Genomic DNA, 21,597 nt, shown 5'->3' on the forward strand with positions numbered 1-21,597 from the left:
TCTTTGTACACACTTTCTTGCCACATAGCTCAAGAAAGAATTATTAAGCCCGTTCTTCCCAAACTTTTGCTTTCATTACCCAAATCAAAATGTAGGTAAAGCACTTTAAATAAATTTAAATATCTCTGTTGTGATTGGGTAAAGGGTTTGTGTGCTGTTAACCAAAGAAAAGCCACTTTTATCCAATATGGGGTAATTTATCCAGGTTTGGGAACCATAGATTAAATCAAGACGTAGTCCAAGACAATGGAATTGACCAATTATAATCTAAAACTGCCTGGTGCTCACTATACACCCAGGGGGTGCCTCTTTGGGATCTTTTTCCTCTCCTACTTCTGGACAATTTTGAATGTCTTGCTTTCCTTGGAGATCTCATTTTGAGGCTTTTCATAGAGAGCTTACCATGCAATGTGTCTCTGATGGGTCTTGAAGAAAAAAGGTTATTACCAAGGAAAGAAACTTGTGTATGCAGCAGATATAATTAATATAGTCTTCTGATTAAAAGACAAACATAGTACACATTGGGCAGGTCATCACTGCTGCTGCCTTGGTGGGTAAGTTTTCAGGAGGATGAGTACACATCATTGTTCCTTCCCTGTTGAAATATGTTAAAAAAACTCTTCTGTTCCTGTGTGCTGTCCTGGGTTGCTAGTCATTGTAGTTATGATCTCCTAAATGCCTTTTCTCCTTTTGAAGTATGCTGACTGAAATTCATTTGTGACATACAGGTAGAGCTCAATTTACAATCACACTGGAACCTGGAATTCCGGTTGTAGGTGATTGCACTCACAGGTGCTACTCTCCACATAAGTGCTACTCTCCAATTATAACTATTTTACAACAATCGTAAAACAACTCACTATGGTCACTAAGGAAATCATGTGGACATTTAGCAAACCATATAGTTGTTAAGCAAATCCAATATATCGAATGGGTGGGGTGTTTTTTTGCTGCTTTCTGTCACAAAATGTCAAAAAATGTTTACATGACCAGAGGATCGTGCAACTGGTTGTAAATGTGAGTCAGTTGCCAAGTCCCCAAAATACAATCATGTGATATATACAGTATGTGGCTGTTGTAAATTGAAGGACAAGTCATAAGTAGTTTTTCTGAACGTCCTTAACTTTGGCCATTAAAAGACTGGTTAGAAATGGAGGTCTACCTGTATATAATTGGATACTTACTAACAGCCTCAGCTATATCTGATATATTTTAATATTGGGTAATCACCATTATGTGTAATTATGAGCCAATTTGATAACCTGGAAAGTCTTAAAAATCTGAAGGACAAGTTGTGAGTAGAATCTTAATATTTGTTCTCTTAACATTGACACTTGGATACATGAATATTCTTAGAAGGAAGCCTTTCATTTACTCTGTAAAGTGTATTGTATCAAACTGGCTTCAATGAATCATGAAACTAAACAATGCAAACTGTTTATGCTGTTGCGCAGGTCCTGTTTGATCAGAATCTCCTTGGATACATCATTTTAATGAGTGTATGTTCAAGGAACCAAATCTCTTTATTAGCGAGTTAGGGCACATGTTGAAAACTGCTGCTTGGCAACATGATTCCTGAGCACCTCATGGGAATTTTATGTTCCAATTACTGCTGCAGATGGAAGAGTTTGGACATTTCGTAATGGCTGTTTTGATGTTTCAAACAGGCACCAGGAATAGCCAACTACAATCTCGTTTGTGAAAATCTTCTAGTTTTCTGAGGAAGACTACATCTTTAAGGCTTTCCATGGCAGAAAAAAGGTGAAAAGAAAGGGGAATGTGGCAAAATAAAAGCATGAATGAAATAATGGAGATAGTAAAGCTGAAAACCAGGTCTTATAAGCAATGAATTTTTTAAAATGTACATATTTAGCCTGTAGGAAAGAATGTTAAGGGGAGAAGCAATACTGGTCACCAAATGCTTCCAAAATAAGGTAAAAAAAATAACTGAGGATTAGAAGGATCAGCCAATTAACAATGAGAGGTATTTAAACCATCGCTGGATGATCCTTTATCATCACTACAGCATAGAACAGAAGTTGATCTCACTCCATAGTCTTTCTTCATGATTCTGTACTTATTGTTATATACAGTAGTTCTGAAGACATGGAATATTTTGTAGAGGCTAGATCAGACGTGTCAAACTCACGCCGTCATGGCGGCATCATGTGACGTATTGAAACTTCTTTCCTCTTCACTAAACTGGCCGTGGGCATGGCCAGTGTATGATGCATCCGGCCTGCGGAGTTTGACAGCCCTGAGTAAGATGCAAATGCAATTCTTCTAGCTTGTGTTTAACTTTAGCTCATAATTGTTTGTCCTTTTTACTGAAAGTCTTTATCTGAGTAAATAAAAAAGAAAGACAGGTAAAGAACTGAGATTCAGCCTGTTTTAGATCTCCACATTTTCTAGAGAATGTAATACACATCACAAAGGTGATTTTGATTCCAGCACTCTGATCAGGTAGTTATAGTCAAAAGTGCCATGACCAGTTTTAGTGGATGTGCTAACTACCATATTTTTTTGTCTATAAGATGTACTCCCCCCCTCCCCATAGTGGGTGGAAATATCTGTGTGTCTTATAGAACGAGTGTTGCCAAAGCCCCACCCACCTGCTGGCCCCCACCCTTCAGCCTCTGCCTCCTAGCAATTTGCCTCCTTGCAGTAAACAGCCTGGTCAGCTTCACCACAGCCTGATTTAGCACGAGCAGCTGATTGGCGTTTGGATAGGCCTCCCGGAATACCACTGTTCAGCTGTTCCAGGCTGTGGGGATTGCTGCCACCCGTCGCTGCCACCGCCTACCGCCGCCTCCACACACCCCATTTTTGGCCTCTGCGCATCCCGTTTTTGGCCCATTCCAGGCGCTGGAACAGTAAATTACAGAGAATAATTGGGCTAAGATTCTACGGGACTTCCAGATTCAGATGGACAGGCAGGTACTGGCCAATCAACCAGATGCCTTGGTAGTAGATAAGAACCAGAAGATAGTAGTGATGATAGGATTAGGGGAGCCAAGTGACAACAACATCAGGAAGGAGTATGAAAAGCTGGAGAAAGACAAGGGCCTGAAGAAAGAACAAGAGAGGATATGGAAAGTAAAGACAAAAGTGGTCCAGATGGTGGCAGGAGCATTTGAGAATGTGACGTTAGAAACAGTTAAGTTCTTGCACAGAATCCTCAAATTTCCAAGCCTCTGGTGGAGGATTTGAGATTGAAAAAGACACATACTACCCATAGAGTGAGAATGTTTAATGTTATTATCATGAGAAATAATACAAACTGAAGAAGAATTAGGTAAGAGAAAGAAAAAGGAAGGAATTTTTAAAAAGCTAAAAGTGCAAAAAGAAAAAGTTAAAGAACCAAAAAGAGAAAGAAGTAGAGAAAACAATATTAAAAATATAAAGTGGCTTCTGATCTTCTTTACAGTAGTTATAAGTACAATAATATTTTAATCTCTCTGTCTAAGGTTCCATCGTATCTTGTGTTTCTAATCCAATTTAATCGTCAAAACTGTAGATCACAAATTCATTTTTTTTCTTTTTTTGTGTAAACAGTCCATTAGGCATTTCTAGTCACTAATAAATGTAAATATTGTCTTTCCAGTAATCAAAATAGTTAATTCATCAATTTCAGCAAAATCTGACAGCTTCCCCACCCATTCCTCCATAGTGGGCAATTTCAAATATATCCACCTGTCTGCATACAGTAATTTTGTTGCTGTGATCATGTATTGAAATAAACTTTTATGGCTTTTTTTGCAACTGTTTATCCATTAATTTTAGAAGGAAAAGGTTTGCCTTCAAGTCAGAGGTGGGTTCTAATTTTTTTTACTACCGGTTCTGTGGGTGTGGCTTATTTTGTGGGCGTGGCTGGGTGGGTGGGTAATGTGACTAGGTGGGTGTGGCCAACTTTTTTTATTTTACTTTTAAAAGCATTTTTTCTACAACCTAAGAAGTTGCAGAAAAAAATGCTTTTAAAAGCCTCTGACAATCAGGCAACTCAGCTGGGATCATCCGAGACTTTTAAAGGAATTTTTTTCCCTACAACCTCTTCGGCCAAAGAGGTTGTAGAAAAAATGCTTTTAAAAGTTAAAAAAAAAAAGCCTCTGATGAGGTGGGCGGGGTAAGCAAGTGGCGACCAGGCCAGGGACCGGTTCAGGGGCGTGGCCAGCCAATGTTATTACTGGTTCTCCAAATTTTTACTACCGGTTCTTGTGAACCGGTGCGAACCGGGAGCAACCCACCATTGCTTCAATTGCATCAAAGTATTATTTGGTTCCATTTTTAAAGGTTTTTTTTACATTTTTACCAAGCATGATAAAATGTTCCTTATGATTTCCACATTTCTAACATATATTTGAAGTGCCTTTATATGATCTTCATAATTTCTCTGGTGTCATACTAATGATACATCATTTTATAAAAATCCTCTTTAAGATTATAACAATAAATTTCAAACTTTTCAACTACATATTTGCTTATTGTTCCATCTGCATATTATAATCAAAGTTTTAGTATACTGAAACTATCATGAATTCTTCAACCTCTTCTTCTGTTTCAAGTTTAGTAAAGGCTTATACATTTTAGCAATTACATGTTTCAACATTGTATATATTCTGTTTCAAATTCTGTCTTAGATTGTTCAATACCATGAATTCTTTTATCTACTTTGAAACCTTCTGATTACTGTAAGACCATTGACAATTAAGTCCCTCTGCCATGCTTCCTATTTGTTTCTGAAAACAATTCAAAACAATGTCTGACCAAAGGAAAAAAAATCCCAAATGGCTTCAAAGCATTTGAAAGGTCAATGTATGCCAGAAGTTGTCAGAAGTCTGTGTTTATTGTGTGTGTAGAGTTACCACAGTTCTGTAATTTCCTTTCTTAACATTTTCTGACAGAGTCATAATATAAGTCAGTCAAGAAATTCAATCCAGTTATATAATTCAGAATTTGGTTTTATTCTATAAAAGGTTCCATTTTTGGACAAAGGTAGTGAAATTAATGTCTTCTAAATATAAACCTCTTTTGTTATATTACCATTAGAATCATGCTGACTTGTCAAGATTCTTTTGCCTTCAAAATTTAATTTTCTAGTTTCCTACAATTGCCTGCATTTGGAGCTGTGATTATTAGAATTCTCTGCAAATGGAGACAAAACCATTATCACGTTGACATTACTAATTTATCCTTTTAATTAAAATTATAACTTGTTTTATTATCCCAAGATTTTTTGGAATAGGAGCCTGTTTTTTGTTCTCTTTATTATTTAAAACATGTTAGTTTTAGTTCCAGTATTAGTTTTATTGTTGCTATAGTTGCAGTCAGCTGCCTGGAATACTTGGAAGTATTTTCAGGTGAAAAATACACATATTTAAAATTTAAGACAGAGAAAGCAAAATAAATTTTGATCCAGAAGTCTTGACATCTGGTTAACTGCAGGAAATAAGTGCTTTCAACAAATAGTTATGCACCTTTACAAAAGTTGAACCATTGTTCTTTAGTTTCCAGATAAGTTGGGGGAATGGGTAAGAATGTGATGTAGCAAAAGGTTTTATGGCCTAATCGTTTATTTTGAAAGTTGTTTTAATCTCTCCTTCCCAATTATCTGCACCCTTTGTGGGACAGTAGTAGAACTATAACAATTTTCAGCTACTGTTAGTAGTGAAATATATGCTTTAAAAAAGGAGTCTTGTTCTTGAAATCCTTAGCATGCTCTGATAATGGTCACAGTATGGTGAATATGAAGTTGTAGCTACTATTGGTCTGCTGATGTCAGATAGCACGGGTGTCAAACTCACTGCATCACATCATGTGCCATCATGTGACATTTTGTGACGTTTTTCCCATTTGCGGAGTTGGGCTGAGGATGGCCTGCGCATGACACATCTGGCTGCGGGCCGCCAGTTTGACACTCTTGTCATATAGCATATTCCTGTATTATTGCTTATTGTTGACCAATTGTTTTACTTCTATCCCATTGACTCTACATTCTACTATACAGCTGTTATAGATGAGTTGAAGCTTCACTCTTTAATTGTTTCATTTTATATACTACCATAGAGTGAAAGTCCTAGTATTTTGCATAGGCAGATTCTTTATCAAATAACAGCAATGGTAGCATTAATGATTGATAAATATGGTTGCTTATAAATAAGCATATTTATAAATTTTTGTAGCAATGCTTACGGTGTGTTTCTGTCAGTTTCCTTGTCAGGGCTTTGCAGGCTGAGGTAGCCGAACAGTTTGATTTTTTTATGTTGTCTGTGGCAGCGATTTTTAGTTTTTGGCCCAACTGATCTGAGGTATTTAATTGTTCAACTTGTTCAACCTGAGTTCTCTCAAAGTGGATAGTTGTCCAGGAGCCATCAGTTTTGAATAGCTTTTTCTAGTCAGTATTGATGGTTAAATCATATAGATAAGCAGCAGTTACTTAACCTTAGGATGTCATAAACTTTTCTTTTCCCTGTCTGCAAAAATGAGATGTAGCTCTCATCCCTGAAGGAGCTGATGATGATCGGGTCCTTCTGTCCCTCTTCTCACATGACCAGCCCGTCTGGCCCAAACACACCTTGAAACACCTTGTGGAATTTGTGAGGCTTTAATTAAGATAAATAGTTCTTTGTAGCCTGAGGTGATGAATCAGAAAAACTGCAGCCAGATCAGGAATGCAGCCACTTATGAGCTCCACTGCTGGATTAGGTTGTTACCTCTCTCATGGCAGCAGGAATGCAATCCACAGCCCAGAATACTCAGCAGTTCTCTCCCTCAGAACAACACTGACTCTCCCTCAGAAAACACTATCCCTCCATCCCCCTCTCGGTCCTGTTTTTCCAGCCTTTACACTCCCTCCCCAGAAGTGGCCTCTGAGCTGCTGGACAGGTAATTCTGCCCCCCTGCATTTTGATTCCAATTTCCTTCCCTAGAGACCACCTCTCACTCCAAGTCCCCTCAGTCTTCTTCCTGTTCAGAGTTCAAGAGACCAGGTTCCAGCCCCTCGCAATCAGGGAGAGCTAGCTAACTGGCCTATCAAAGATTGGCTGTTTGCAGTCGAAATTCTTTTCCGGGTGAAAGGGCCTGAGCAGTTCAGAGAGCAGAGGAACACCAGCAGCCGCTGTAAACCTTTGTGTCATTTTCAAGATGAAAACGCTGCTGATAAAGCATGACTGCACATAGTATGGTTAAGCAAACATTAGATCTGGGATGAATTCATCTTGTCCGAATTTGACACCCTGCTCACCCGCAAAGACTTTCCACACGACTGCATCATCACAATATTAGAGAGCAAGAGAGATGCAGTGCAGCCTTATGTCGCATTAGTACATATGCCACACTGAAGGTTTTCCGGGCCATCTCTGGAGGTTTTGAAGAAAAGAATACACAGCCATCCAGAATGGTATGTGGATTCCTCCACTAAGCAGGAGCTTGAAGAGGTCCAAAGTCCCTTCCAACCCTATGGTTCTATGATAATAGAAGGAAGTTGTTGTATATTTTGCCCTTAACAAAAATGTGATTTCTCATATGCCTCCTGCAGGAGGTTATTACTTTAGATGACACACATTCTGCAGTGCCTGCCTTTCATAGGCTTGGCCAATGGCTACTGGCAGATACTGCTGTAAACTAACAGCCTATTTCCATAACTGATGCATTCCTTGAGGAATTATTGTAGTTCATATATTTACTCATAGAATTCCATTCTAGGCAAAAAATGGCCTATTTTCTTTTGGGCTAGATGCTCCTGTCTACTCTGACTCTTCAGATATTTTTGGTTTTTTGTACCTTTGAGTCAAGGTTGATTCCTAGCAACTGCCTATGCAGTTTCCCTGCAGTTTCCCTGGCATGATTTCAATAGTGGTTTGCCATTACCTCCTTCCTAGTTCAGAGAGAGAAAGTGACTGGCCTGAGGAAATCCTGTATCTCGCTGCCTAAAGTAGAACTAGAACTCATGGTCTTCTGGTTCCAGCCAGTTGCTTTAACCACTACACCAAACTGGCTCTTTCTTGGATTTCTTTCATAAATATCTTGCCTACAATGGACAAATATATTCCATAGTAATTCTTGCATTCCTCATTGACTTTTTCCTTGAAAATTTAATCCATTATTTCCTATCTCCACAAATTTGATATTTCCTTAAACTGCCATTGAACGAGTGAGTGAAGCAAACAAATTACCATAACACCACCAGCCTTTAGTATTTCTGTAGTAATTTATCAGCTCTAACACCTTTCTCTCTCTCTCTCTTTTAATTGAGTGATTATTTCAGTGATTTTTCACATTTTTCAGTGGTTCCATCTGGCCTGTCAAGAACGGTAGTTTTACTACAGTGTTCTTTCCAACAGAGTGCTTGTAAAGGAGTTTGAAATACTCAAGCTAATAATTTGGTTGTTTAATTCCATACCACACAAAAATGTATTCTGATTTCATGTCATTCATACTTTTGAGCTGGTGTAGTATGATGTAAGAGGCTACAGCTGGGGTATCAAACTCAAGGCCCAGGGCTGGATCTGGCCTGTGGGGTGCTTAGATCTGGCTCACGGGGCTGCCCTGGAAACAGCAAAGGACTGGCCCCCAGTGCCTCTGCCAGTGAAAATGGAGCTTGGGAGGGCTCTCCATTTTTGCTGGCAGAGGTTGCAGGAAGTCATCGCAGCCAAAAACAGAGCTCAGGAGCCCATTTTCACTGGCAGAGCACTTGGGCCACCCCCAACATGAGTGATGTCAAGCTGGCCACACCCCTCTGCCCCCCCACAAGGTCAAACACAACCCTGATGCGGCCCTCAATGAAATCGAGTTTCTGAGCTACAGTATTCTCAGCAATATGCAGCTTCTTCATTCTTCTTCAGTGTTATTTCAATAGCCAGTTTGTTTTGCTTTGAAATGGATATAGGCCTGCTTATTAAGTTGTTTTCATATCTTTGAGTATGAATGCTTGGCTTTCATTGAAAAACTATGGTTTTGTTTGCTGTTTCTCTACAGAACCAGATTTTTGCCATATTAATTATTGGAGAGAAATAATAAATTTTAAAGTGGCTCACTTTACCCCCCACCCCACTCCCCCAATTACTTTATCTCTATTGGGAAGTCCAAACAGTTATAAAATATGTTAAGAGAGCACTGTTGAAAATTGTTAGCATGTTTCACAATACTTATATACCAGGATATTGAAAGTTGAGAAAGATAAGAGACATGAATGGTTCGTTTGTTCTACAGGTGGGGATTGATTTTCAGGAAATTGGCATTCAAATATCACTTTAGACCTTGCTGAAGATAAATATTCAAAATATGCATACATTTTGCAGACTTAAAACATGTTGAACATGGGGAAGAATTCTTAGTAACTCTGCATGCTCAGCTATTAGCAGAATGAAATAATTGGTACAGTTGTGCCCCTACCATCATAGAAACCACAAATCATCTACTTTTGGGAGACCAGATGGCCCATTTGAAAATTTTAAAGTACATTGTGGGCACTCTCAATAAAAATAGATCCGGAGGGGGGAGTAGAAGGATAGAAGATAGGAACATTTACAAAATAACAATGTAGGACATAGCTAGATACTCAACACTGGTTCATAGAAAATGAACTAGAAGACCTCCAAGTCCCTTCCATCTCTGTTATTCTTTTATTTGTTTTCTATATGTCTCAGCAGGTGGTAATAATTAGCCTATTGTAGGTGGCCTGGGTCTTGTTTAGTATTTGAATGGGACATGACTAGGGACATTCGGTTCTAATTCTACCAAGAAAATTTCATGGATTCAGTTGCCAGAAAAGTATGACTGGAGATGCTTTACCATGTTTAGCTTTACTTATTAATATGGCTATACTATCTGTTCTCCCCTGTACTGCATGACTGAAAGTTTGTAAATCTTTTAAAATTATCCTATCATTCTTCAGTATCAAAACTGGGGCTCCTCCGGGTGCCGTCAGCCAAACAATGCCGACTGGCGGCCCCCAGGGGGAGAGCCTTCTCTGTGGGGGCACCTACTATCTGGAACGAGCTCCCCCCAGAGATACGGAGGATCCCGGATCTGCGCACCTTCCGCCGCGCCTTAAAGACCTTACTATTTCACCAGGCCGGCCTGGCCTAATTCTCCCCCTCTTTTATAAAAGATTTTTAAAATTTTAAATATTTTAAATATTTTAAATATTTTTAGTATTTATATATTCAATTTTAAATTGGTTTTAAAAGTTTGGGGTTTTAAATTTGTCGGGGCCAAAATTATTTAATTTGATTTTATTCTATTTTTTAAATTTTGTATTGTATGTGTTTTTATTGTCTGGCTGTGCACCGCCCTGAGTCCTTCGGGAGTAGGGCGGTATAGAAATCTAATAAATAAATAAATAAATAAATAAATAAATAAAACCTAATCAGAGCAATTAAAAAGTCATAGGAAACAAGAAGTGTGATGGGCTCTAAGTAAAAGTCTCTGAGTACCGTATTGGAGATCACAACTATATTCAATGAGCATATTAGGTAGTAGTGGGGTTCATGTGCATGCTGTACAGGTAGTCCTCAACTTACAATTGAGCCCAACATTTCTGTTGCTAAGTGAAACATTTGTTAAGTGAATTTTACACTATTTTATGACCTTCCTTGCTGCAGTTGTTAAGTGAATCTTGCTTGTCAGAAGATTGCAAAAGGAGATCATGTGACCCTGGGGACAATGTGATTGTCATAAATATGAGTTAGTTGCCAAGCATCTGCATTTTGATCACATGACCATGAGGATGCCGCAATGGTCGTAAGTGTGAAAAATGGTCACAAGTCGCTTTTTGCAGTGCCATTGAAACTTTGAATTCAAAATTATAGACCGATCTCACTTCTAAACACTGATTACAAACTATTCATGTGTATAATGGCAGAAAGAACCAAAAAAATATTAAATAATTGGATTCATAAAGACCAAAATGGATTTCTCCCGGGACGACAAATTAGGGACAACTTGAGAACTGTATTAGATACTCTAGAGTACTACGAAGAACATCCAGAAAAGCAGCTGGCCTTAGTTTTTTTGGATGCCCAAAAGGCATTCGATAATCTAAACTGGAATTTTATGACTAAGCAAATTAAAATAATGGGATTCGGGCAAAACTTCGAAAAAATGATAAAAACTATCTATGATAATCAGAGGGCGAGCATTCTAGTAAATGGTGACAGGACAAGAATTTTTCAAATTAAGAAAGGTGTAAGGCAAGGCTGCCCTTTGTCACCGCTACTATTCATTTTGGCTCTGGAAGTTTTGCTACGGAACATTAGAAATAACGAGGAAATTAAAGGCCTAAAAATTAGAAAAGAGATCTATAAAACGCAAGCCTTTGCGGATGACGTGGCGTTAATATTAGAAGACCCATTAATATCTGGACAAAAAGTACTAGAGGAATTGGGCAAATACGGGGAGGTGGCAGGCTTTAAATTGAACAAATCTAAAACCAAAATACTTACTAAGAATGTAACTGAGATGCAGAAGAAAGAGATAGAAGAAACCTTGGGCTTACAAGTTGTCCCAAAAATAAAATACTTAGGAATTTGGCTAACCAAAAGGTGCTCATCTCTAAAAGAAGACAATTATACTCCATTAATTAATAAATTAAAACAAGATCTGGACAGATGGAAAAAGATCAAATTATCACTTATTGGCAAAATTGCGGCAATTAAGATGAGCATCCTCCCCAAGATCTTATTTTTATATCAAAATTTACCAGTAATTTTAAAGAAAAATTTTTTCTCAGAATTAAATAAGATCGTTAGGGAATTTGTTTGGGAGGGAAAAAAATCAAGGATCTCACTTAAAATTTTACAAGAAAAAAGGAATGTGGGAGGATTTGGACTTCCAAATTGGGAAATGTATTATAGAGCAGCAAAGCTGATATGGATAAAGGATTGGATCACCCTGGAGAATAAGAGAACCTTAGTGCTAGAAGGACATGACCTACAGAAAGGGTGGCATGCTTATCTATGGGACAAAGACAATAAAAAGAAAACCTATTTCCACAGGCATAAAATTAGAGACTCCCTAATACAAACGTGGGTGGGAATCAGGCAGAGATACTATTCAAAAGTCCCAAACTGGCTCTCCACGGCAGAGGCAATGATTTACCCCAACAGGTGGGGAATGGAGAAATTGTGCAGATACAAAGACATTGTCGATGGAGGGGGAAATATTAAATCTAATGAAGCCCTGAGAGACCAAGGTATAACTTTAGATTGGTGGACTTATCTGCAAATAAAATCAAGATATCAGAAAGATAAAGAAGAGTATGGCCTAGAATTAGGATATAATGGATTAGACAAAATTTTGATGGGACCAGGGAAAAAAGCGTTGGCCAAGCTGTATAACTATTTGTTAGAGGAAGACAGAGATGAGGATATAATTAGAAATCAATTGAGAGCATGGGAGAGAAATATTGGACACAGTTTGAATTTTAATGAATGGGAAGAAGCCTGGAATAAAAATTATAAATTAACTAGAGCAGCCACATATAAGGAAAATCACTACAAAATGCTTCATAGGTGGCATTTGGCACCTGCAAGATTAGCAAAGATGTTCCCCAATGCGCAGCCAAACTGTTGGAAATGTGGCCATGGTCATGGCACCTTCTTTCATACGTGGTGGACATGCCCCGAAGCAAAAAGGTTTTGGAGCAAAATTTGGAGATGGTTGAAAGACATACTTAAAGAAGACATTGATCTGAACCCAGAAATATTTCTCCTGGGAATGGTAAAGAAAGGATACGTAAAGGAAAAGGTCCACCTCCTAATACACATAACTACAGCTGCCAGACTAGCATATGCTCAATACTGGAAAAAGAAAGACCTACCACCAGATGACCTTATAATTAATAAAATATTAGAGTGTGCAGAGATAAGTAAATTAACTCATGAGATAAATGACGATGAAAATTCTGATTATGATACTGTGTGGGGAAGATGGTACGAATGGATAAATGGTAGAATTAAGGAAGAAACAAAAGGTGCAGAAATCAATTAGAAATGTATAGTATAACTGACACCAGACACTTATTCATGTATTTATGTATAAACACTGCGAATCCGATGTTAAACAGAATTGTTATTATATTTTATTTGTGTATAAAAAAAAAATTAATAAAAATTATAATAATAAAAAAATAAATAAATAAATAAAACCTAATCAGAGCAATTAAAAAGTCATAGGAAACAAGAAGTGTGATGGGCTCTAAGTAAAAGTCTCTGAGTACCGTATTGGAGATCACAACTATATTCAATGAGCATATTAGGTAGTAGTGGGGTTCATGTGCATGCTGTACAGGTAGTCCTCAACTTACAATTGAGCCCAACATTTCTGTTGCTAAGTGAAACATTTGTTAAGTGAATTTTACACTATTTTATGACCTTCCTTGCTGCAGTTGTTAAGTGAATCTTGCTTGTCAGAAGATTGCAAAAGGAGATCATGTGACCCTGGGGACAATGTGATTGTCATAAATATGAGTTAGTTGCCAAGCATCTGCATTTTGATCACATGACCATGAGGATGCCGCAATGGTCGTAAGTGTGAAAAATGGTCACAAGTCGCTTTTTGCAGTGCCATTGTAACTTTGAATGGTCACTAAATGAACTGTTGTAACTTGAGGACTACCTGTACCCTGTTTCCCCGAAAATGAGGCATCCCCTGATAATAAGCCCAATTGAGCTTTTGAGCACATGCGCTAAAATAAGCCTCCCCTTGAAAATAAGCCCTCCCCAAAAATATTTAAATGCAGAGCTGGAAATCAGGTAAGACAGCAAGAGGAGTCACATCTTGCTCCACGCGCCCCAAAATAATAAAGACCTCCCTGAAAATAAGGTCAAGCATTTATTTTGGGGTTCAAAAAATAATAAGACAGGGTCTTATTTTTGGGAAAACAGGGGACTTTAGGATCTTTTATTAACTATTTTTTTCAACTAAAGCTGCCTATTGTTTTGTGTGATTTATCCATGTTCTCCAAACCGAATACAATGTAATGTAATACAGTAGAATGCAATAGCAATATGATATAAATTTTATCTCTGCTATTATATTATCATAATTGTGATATCATTTATGCACGGTCTGGACAAGCTCTACTGAAAACAGTTGGCCACTTAATTATCAGCAAAAAGAGTGGGTATTAATCAGTTGACCCATGTTTCTTATAGGGATCCCTGTTTGTTGAGTTCAGTCAGATAACTGCCTGGTTATTTGGCAGATGCCCTCCATGATCCCTTTGGCTTGGCTGCAGGAGAGACCAGATATCTCTTCACAGAGGCCTCTGCCTGATCAGTGCAACGCAAGTGCTTCTCAGATCTTGCATAGGTTCTTTTTCTAAACGAGTTTGGAACTGAAAGTTTGCCACACCTGTTGTTCAAACATGGCTTTGGCAATCTTAAGAAAGTGTTATGTGTGTCTAAAAAAATAGGACTAGCTGTCTCTTGAACTGTAATCCTTTGTTTGATTTAAGTCAGGAAAGAAAGCCAGATTCTGCCAGCTCTATGCTGCTGGTGAGTTTATTAGAGGTGTGTCTGCCAAGGCTGTATTTTTCACTTTTTTCTATTGCAGGTAGTCCTCGGTTAATACCCATTTCTTCAATGATGACTATTAAAATTTACAACAGCGCTGACCAAAGAGACTTACAGAGCCGTTGCAACATCCCCATGATCATATGATTGTAATTCCGGCACTTGGCAACTGGTTCACAATTCCAACAGTTGCATTGTCCTACAGACACATGTCCCAAAGGTGCTTTTTCAAGAGGCAACTGGACTTTCTGGTTTTTCTTTCAAGGTGTCTAGCTTTTCCTCCAAGCAACTTATTCAGCTCTGTGAGGAAGCTTCTTGGAGGAGAAGTGAAATGTCTTCAAAGAAAAATGAGAAAGTCTGGTTGCCTCTTGAAAAAGCACCTTTGGGACAACCATGACCTGGATGACTGAGAATCTCCATAGACTACAGATATGTGATTACCATTTGTGACCTTCACTGCTGGCTCCTGGTCAGTGAGGAAACCAGAATGAGATCACATAACTACCCTGTGGGATTTGTTTAAATGCTTCTGGAAGTGTAGAAACTGATGTCATAAATCAGCACAATCATGTCCATTTGTACTTTATGACCACATTACTTAAAAATAACTTCCCAATCCCAAAACTACTGTTGTTAACGGAGGACTACCTGTATTTTAGTAAGAAAGGAATTCCATCTGTCCCATTCCATAGGACACTTTCAGTACTGCCTTTGCAACTGAGAATGGAAATCGGTCATTATTGATTGTTTTCATTTTATTTCATTTTCATTTTATTAAATTTGTATACCGCCCTACTCCCAAAGGACTCAGGGCGGTGAACAGGCACAAAATAAAACACATAAATACAAAAGTTAAAAAACATAATTAAAACCAAATTAAATAATTTTGCCCAAGACAATTAAAATTCCCAATAATTTAAAACAAATTAAAATTTCACTTTAAAAATTTAAAAGAAGGGGAGAAAATTAGGCCAGGCAGGCCTGCTGGAATAGGAGTGTCTTCAAAGCACGGTGGAAGGTGCGCAGATCCAGGATCCTCCGTATCTCCAGGGGGAGCTCGTTCCAGATAGTAGGTGTCCCCACAGAGAAGGCCCTTCCCCTAGGGGCCGCCAGTCGACATTGTTTGGCTGACGGCACCTGGAGGAGCCCCTCTCTATGAGAGCGTACCGGCCGGTGGGAGGCTGTTTGTGGTAGTAGGCGGTCCCGTAAGTAGCCAGGTCCTAAGCCATGGAGCGCTCTAAAGGTGGTAACCAAAACCTTGAAGCGCACCCGGAAGACCACCGGGAGCCAGTGCAGCTCGCGTTTTCCTGTGTCACCCTGCCTGTCCAACTCCTATTTGATCACAAAGAGCAACTGGCTCTGTGACCCATCTGACAGATCACAGGCATGAAGCAGAGGCATGAGATAAAGAGGGAATGCCCGCAATGTTCCTCTTGTGACCTGTCAGTGGGACTTTTCTCAACATGGATCTTTCAACTCTTCTGAAAGAATATAGGTAGTCCTCAACTTACAACACTTCATTTAGTGACTGTTCAAAGTTACAACAGCACTGAAAAAAGGGACAGGACTGATTTTCAGAGTTACAACCTTTGCAGCATTCACATGATCATGTGATCAAAATTCAGATGCTTGGCAAATGTTTCATATTTATGACCATTGCTGTGTCCCATGGTCATGTGATCACCTTTTGTGACCTTCGGATAAGCAAAGTCAGTGGGGAAGCCAGATTCACTTAAGGACCATGTTCCTAACTTAACAACTGCAGTGATTCACTACAGGAAGAAAGGTCATAAAATGGGGCAAAATTAACTGAACAAATGTTTCACTTAGCAACAGAAATGTTGGGCTCAATTGCGGCCATACATTGAGAACTACCTGTACTAAACCCCATCCAAAATAACTTGGCTAACACTGTGTTTCCCCGAAAATAAGACCCTGTCTTCTATTTTTTTGAACCCCAAAATAAGTGCTTGGCCTTATTTTTGGGAGGTCTTATTATTTTGGGGTGCATGGAGCAAAATGGGGCTCCTCTTGCCATCTTACCTGATTTCCAGCTCTGCATTTAAATATTTTTGGGGAGGGCTTATTTTTTTGGGGAGGCTTATTTTAGCACATGCGCTCAAATGCCTGATTGGGCTTATTATTAGGGGAGGTCTGATTTTCGTGGAAACAGGGTAGATCACATGTGGAAGAGAAGCAGGAAGTGACTGGTGGCTCACCTTTTCAAGGAGCGAGTGATGCTTGGTGGGGCTAAATAGGAAACCAAGGGGATTTGCTAGCTTCCCTGCTTTTAAAACTGTAGAAACAACACTATTCCCTCCCTGTTACTGAAGCAGAATAGGTTCAGCCATTAGAACAGCAAATTTTATTTTGACCTACTTTGCTGCTGTTTCAAGAACTAGTGGATTGCATTTTAATGTGGAATTTGGCCAGCTCCATTTTGTCTAAAAAGTACAGTCTACTAAAAAATTTAGAGTGATATGATAATGGTGCCGTGAAAAAAAAAAAACTTGGTGAGGCATGAAGGGTATGGGAGGGTTGACCTTCTCTGAAGATCCAGGACAGATACCATTTCTGATCAAAAAGTAACAGCAATTCAATTTAGAAATTTATTTTATGAACAGAGATTGCTTTCCTTGGCAGGCCATCAGGGACATGGCCTCTTGGGATAAATGTAAATTTGCCTCACTTTAATTGACAGAACTTCTTGCTCCAGTTTGGAATTTCTATAAATATTAGAGCAAATTAAGATACTGAGCATTTAAAAAAAAACACACCCAGACTTCTGAATTTTCATGTCATTTTTCTAAAGTGCAAAGTCAACCTACTTTCAACTAAAGTAATGGCGGATGCTCATAAGCAGATTCAACAGTTTGGGAACTCTCTGACTGCCGGCACTTTTCTCCATTGCTTCCAGCAAGCCTCTTCTCCCAACCTGCATTTCACATTATCCATTTTGCTACTGCCTACCCAGCCCTAAATGTCTTCAGAAGAATGAAGACATGATGTCAGAGGGAATACTGAAAGATCCCATTCTCTCTCCCACCACCTTGGCATAAGGCACGGGTGTCAAACTTGTTGTGTAATGTTACCATCACAAGAAATATCATAATGGTTTTTTTTCCCCTTTGTGGAGCTGGGATTGGCGTGGCCTGCACATGATGCATCCGGCCTGCAGGCCGCCAGTTTGACATTCGTGGTAAGGCCAGTCTTTCTGAAATGGTTGAGCAAAGGGGAACCTTCTCACACTCTATTCAAGAGAAGCAAGGCCTTTAGAAGAGTGACTCCTCTACAACAACTACAAAAACCATGGGTATATAAAGCAACTACAATGCAAAGGGTCAGAGAGGGAGGGATAAGAGAATATGCACCATAAATCAGGACCGCAGACTCCGTCCCAAATATTGCAGCAGACACCAGGGGACCTCAGCATAGCAACAGCACTGTTAAATAGCATTAGTTGGAATATTGTTATTGGGAATGGGTGTGATGATTTTTCTTCAGTCAGGGCTGGGGGTAAGTGCTTCCTGGAGGAGAGCCTTTAGGCAGCCTGATGGGTAGTAGTAGTTTGCTGGACCCCTGCATCCAATCAGATTTAACAATTTGCTCTCAACAGCTTCCAGGATTCTGGCAGTGCACCGTATAATGGAAAACCTGGTTCTTCAAATTACTGTCTGGTTCCAACATTTTGTCTTTGAAAATCTGAGCAGGCAGAGTGGTCAGTTGTCCCACTTTTGGCTGGGTTAGGTGGCTTACATGAAACAGCTGTTTCATTATCCTAATCCAAAATAGGCCAAGAGTTACCATTGACAGGAAGGGACATCTTGGGAGTTGGAGAGGTTTTTTTAAAAATCCCAATTGTGGCTAGAGCAGCACAAAACCCAATCATTGTTATTTTGCTAGGATGGGGGACATGTGCAATGCACATGAAAATGGGGCAAGGCTATGATTACATGGTCATGGCTACCATCTTGACTTTTTTGACCTCACTCCTCACATATGCCCTTACTCACTGGATTTAAGTGTTGTTTTTTTATGGTGACATACTAATCCTGCCTACACCTCAGTTAAGTACATCTAGGGGGCACAGCCAATCATCTCTATACATTAATACATATTAATGCTCAGAGTACAAATGTTGGCTAAGACATTAGGGGGACAGGAAAAGGTATGAGTTCTGCCTGTGACTGCAGTTTTCCCCCTTCTCCACATCTTTTTCATATTGAACATGAGCATCTCTGGCGTAGTACTTTAAATATTCCCATAACACACAAGCCTGGTAAAGAACTAATAATGGGAAAGTTCAAAAGTTGTTCAGAAAATCAAATTTGCAACAAACATTAGTGGTTGGCCAGTGATATTCTACAGATTCATCCTATAGGTTTTGTGGATCAGGCTTCATATCTTTGCTCTTCTAGAGTATTAGTAAGGTTTAGATAGAAGTACTCTCTTAACTCTGTAATACAGGTTAGGATAATTATGAGTTGTGTGATATATTTCAGGATTCTGGGATGCATTTAACTATAATTAACTATAAAAAGCCAATCCTATTAAGGATTTTTATATAACTCTTACCAGAGAAAATTATAGCAAACTGTGTAGGATCCTTAAAGACAGGAATAGATTTTAAATATGTATTGCGCTGACAATGGCCAAAAATAAATCTGGAATGGAATGACATGTAGATTTTTAGAGAATGTAGAAGCAAACCAGATTGTTAGTTACCATTTAGATAATGTTTAGATTCTGACTTGTTTGAGGAAAAAGTTATACATAGAAATTTCAGAGCAAGCATACAAATAAAGCAAAATTTCTGCAGTCTTACACTCACTTTTTAAAATTGTAACTTCTATTAAAAAAAAGCAAAATTATAAGAAAAGGGAAAAATTAAAAATAGAAAAGAAAGAAAGAAAAAAGAGTATGAAGAAGTGACTTCTGATATTCTTCACTACAGTTATGAGTATAAATATATTTTTGACCCCTCTCTCTAAAGTTACACCATATTGTTCTGCCTTCTATGACCTCTCCTGCATAATCATCATATCACAAGTTCATTTTTCTCATTTTTACACAAACATCCATAACAGGCTTCCAATCAGCAATACATGTAGATAATGTCTTTTCTCTGAACAAAGAAGTTATTTTATGAATTTCAGCAAAAACTGTCAACTTCACCAACCTTTCCATCATAATGCTTAGTGTCAGATCTTTCCACCCCTGTGCCTACAGAAACCTTACTTCTTGTTCTGCCTTCAGGTGCCTTGGAGAATTGGTTGACCCCTTCTTTGTGGCAGTCTCTTAAATATTGGAATACTGCTATCATGTCACCCCAGTCCTTCTTTTTGTTAAACTAGACATACCTAGTTCCTGCAATCATTCTTCATATGTTTTAGTTTCCAGTCCCCTAATCATCTTCGTTGCACTTCTCTGAACTCTTTCTAGAGTCTTAGCATCTTTTTTTATATTGTGGTGACCAAAACTGGATGCAGTATTCCAAGTGTGGCCTTACCACGGCATGATAAAGTAGTATTAACAATTCACGTGATCTTGATTCTATCCCTCTGCTAATGCAGCCTAGAACTGCATTGGCTTTTGGCTGCTGCCGCATATTGCTGGCTCACATTTAACTGATTGTCCACAAGGAGTCCAAGATTCCTCTTGTAATTACTACTATTGAGCCAGGTATTTGGTTTTTCTTGCCTAAATGTAGAATCTTATTTTTCTCACCATTGAATTTTGTTTTATTAGATAGGGCCCTGTGTTTCTAAATATAATTTCTGTTTCTGTGTTTCTAAATGTAATTTTAAATTTGGTAAATCCAGTCCTCCTCTTTCCTTGCCATCTTTGGGGGAAGCTGATTTGTGTGAAAGATGATAACCTCTTTGCTTGTCCATAATGCTTTGCTTCTCAGTCAGTGCCCTGTGTATTCTGGTCCCATCATCTAGTGGCTGCCATTTGTATTTCTCAAAAGTCTTTGTATGAGCAGGGATTCTTCGAAAGTATCAGGAAACCCAGTGAAATCTTACACGCATAAGAACCATGGGTGAAATTCAAAATTTTGCCCTACTGGTTCTGTGGGCGTGGCAGGGAAAGGATACTGCAAAATCCACATTCCCTCCCCACTCTGGGGTGGTATTTGCCGGTTCTCCAAACTACTCAAAATTTCCGCTACCGGTTCTCCAGAACCTGTCAGAACCTGCTGGATTTCACCCCTGATAAGAACCCAAACTAATGCTGCATTTTATTGTCGTAGTTGGATCTACACAAAAAAACAATCATGAAGTCAGAATTGCTTGCAAAAAAAAAAAAAAAGTCTGAAATGGATACTCCTTGCTGTTTTTCAAATAGTATTATATACAATTGCATAGTTAACTTTCTCAAGAAAAAAACAACAACTAAAATATATATGGAATTAGATCTCTGTAGATTATACGCATGAGCAGATTAGTGCTTCTGTTTGTGGAGGAGGTGTGGATGTGTAGATTTGTCCATTCATAGCCAGCAGATGATTCATACTAATGTGCTGGCAACACTCCTTTGTTTGTAGTAGAACAAGATTGTATAAAGGTGTTTATATGAGATGGATTTCCACTATTGCCTTAAGCAGGGCATAGCTTGTTTTATTATGGAGTCTCTTTCTGTTGTCTACTCCAACTCACAATGTAAGAATCCTTTTGGATGAGGTGAATGCTTCAGGACTTACAGTCTCTAAATAGTGCCCTCCCGGCATCTTGCCTGACTTTACATCTTTTTTAAAAACCCTTTTAAGAAAAAAAATGTTGGTGTACTGCAAAGCAAAATATCTCAAGCAAAAATAACTCTGGGCCTCAAATGCAGAGATGGGAGACTATAGATATCAAACAAACAAATCAACCAATCAATAAAATGACTTCATAAGTTTAAGTCTTTTTTCTAACTGTCACTTTCCAGAAAAAAAGGGAAAAGGTAAGCAGGGATAGTTGAGAGAGGACAACAGGTAACGTTCTGGTTAATTAGATGTTTTGTAACAGTGAGAGATGGTTATATTCTCAATTTTCCCAGTGTTGACTGAACCAAGAAGGTTGGAGACTGTTGCTCCAGGCCA

The 21,597-nt window shown here is 38.7% G+C and overlaps 1 protein-coding gene across 1 annotated transcript in view; it reads left to right on the forward strand.

Annotated features, from left to right (window-relative positions):
• Positions 1-21,597, forward strand: part of CLMN (calmin) — an 87,283-nt gene that overhangs the window by 21,758 nt on the left and 43,928 nt on the right. The gene's annotated exons all lie outside the window — the stretch shown is intronic.

This window comes from Pantherophis guttatus, chromosome 1, assembly GCF_059756535.1.
Source record: "Pantherophis guttatus breed Tessera chromosome 1, ASM5975653v1, whole genome shotgun sequence".
NCBI classification, from domain to species: domain Eukaryota; kingdom Metazoa; phylum Chordata; class Lepidosauria; order Squamata; family Colubridae; genus Pantherophis; species Pantherophis guttatus.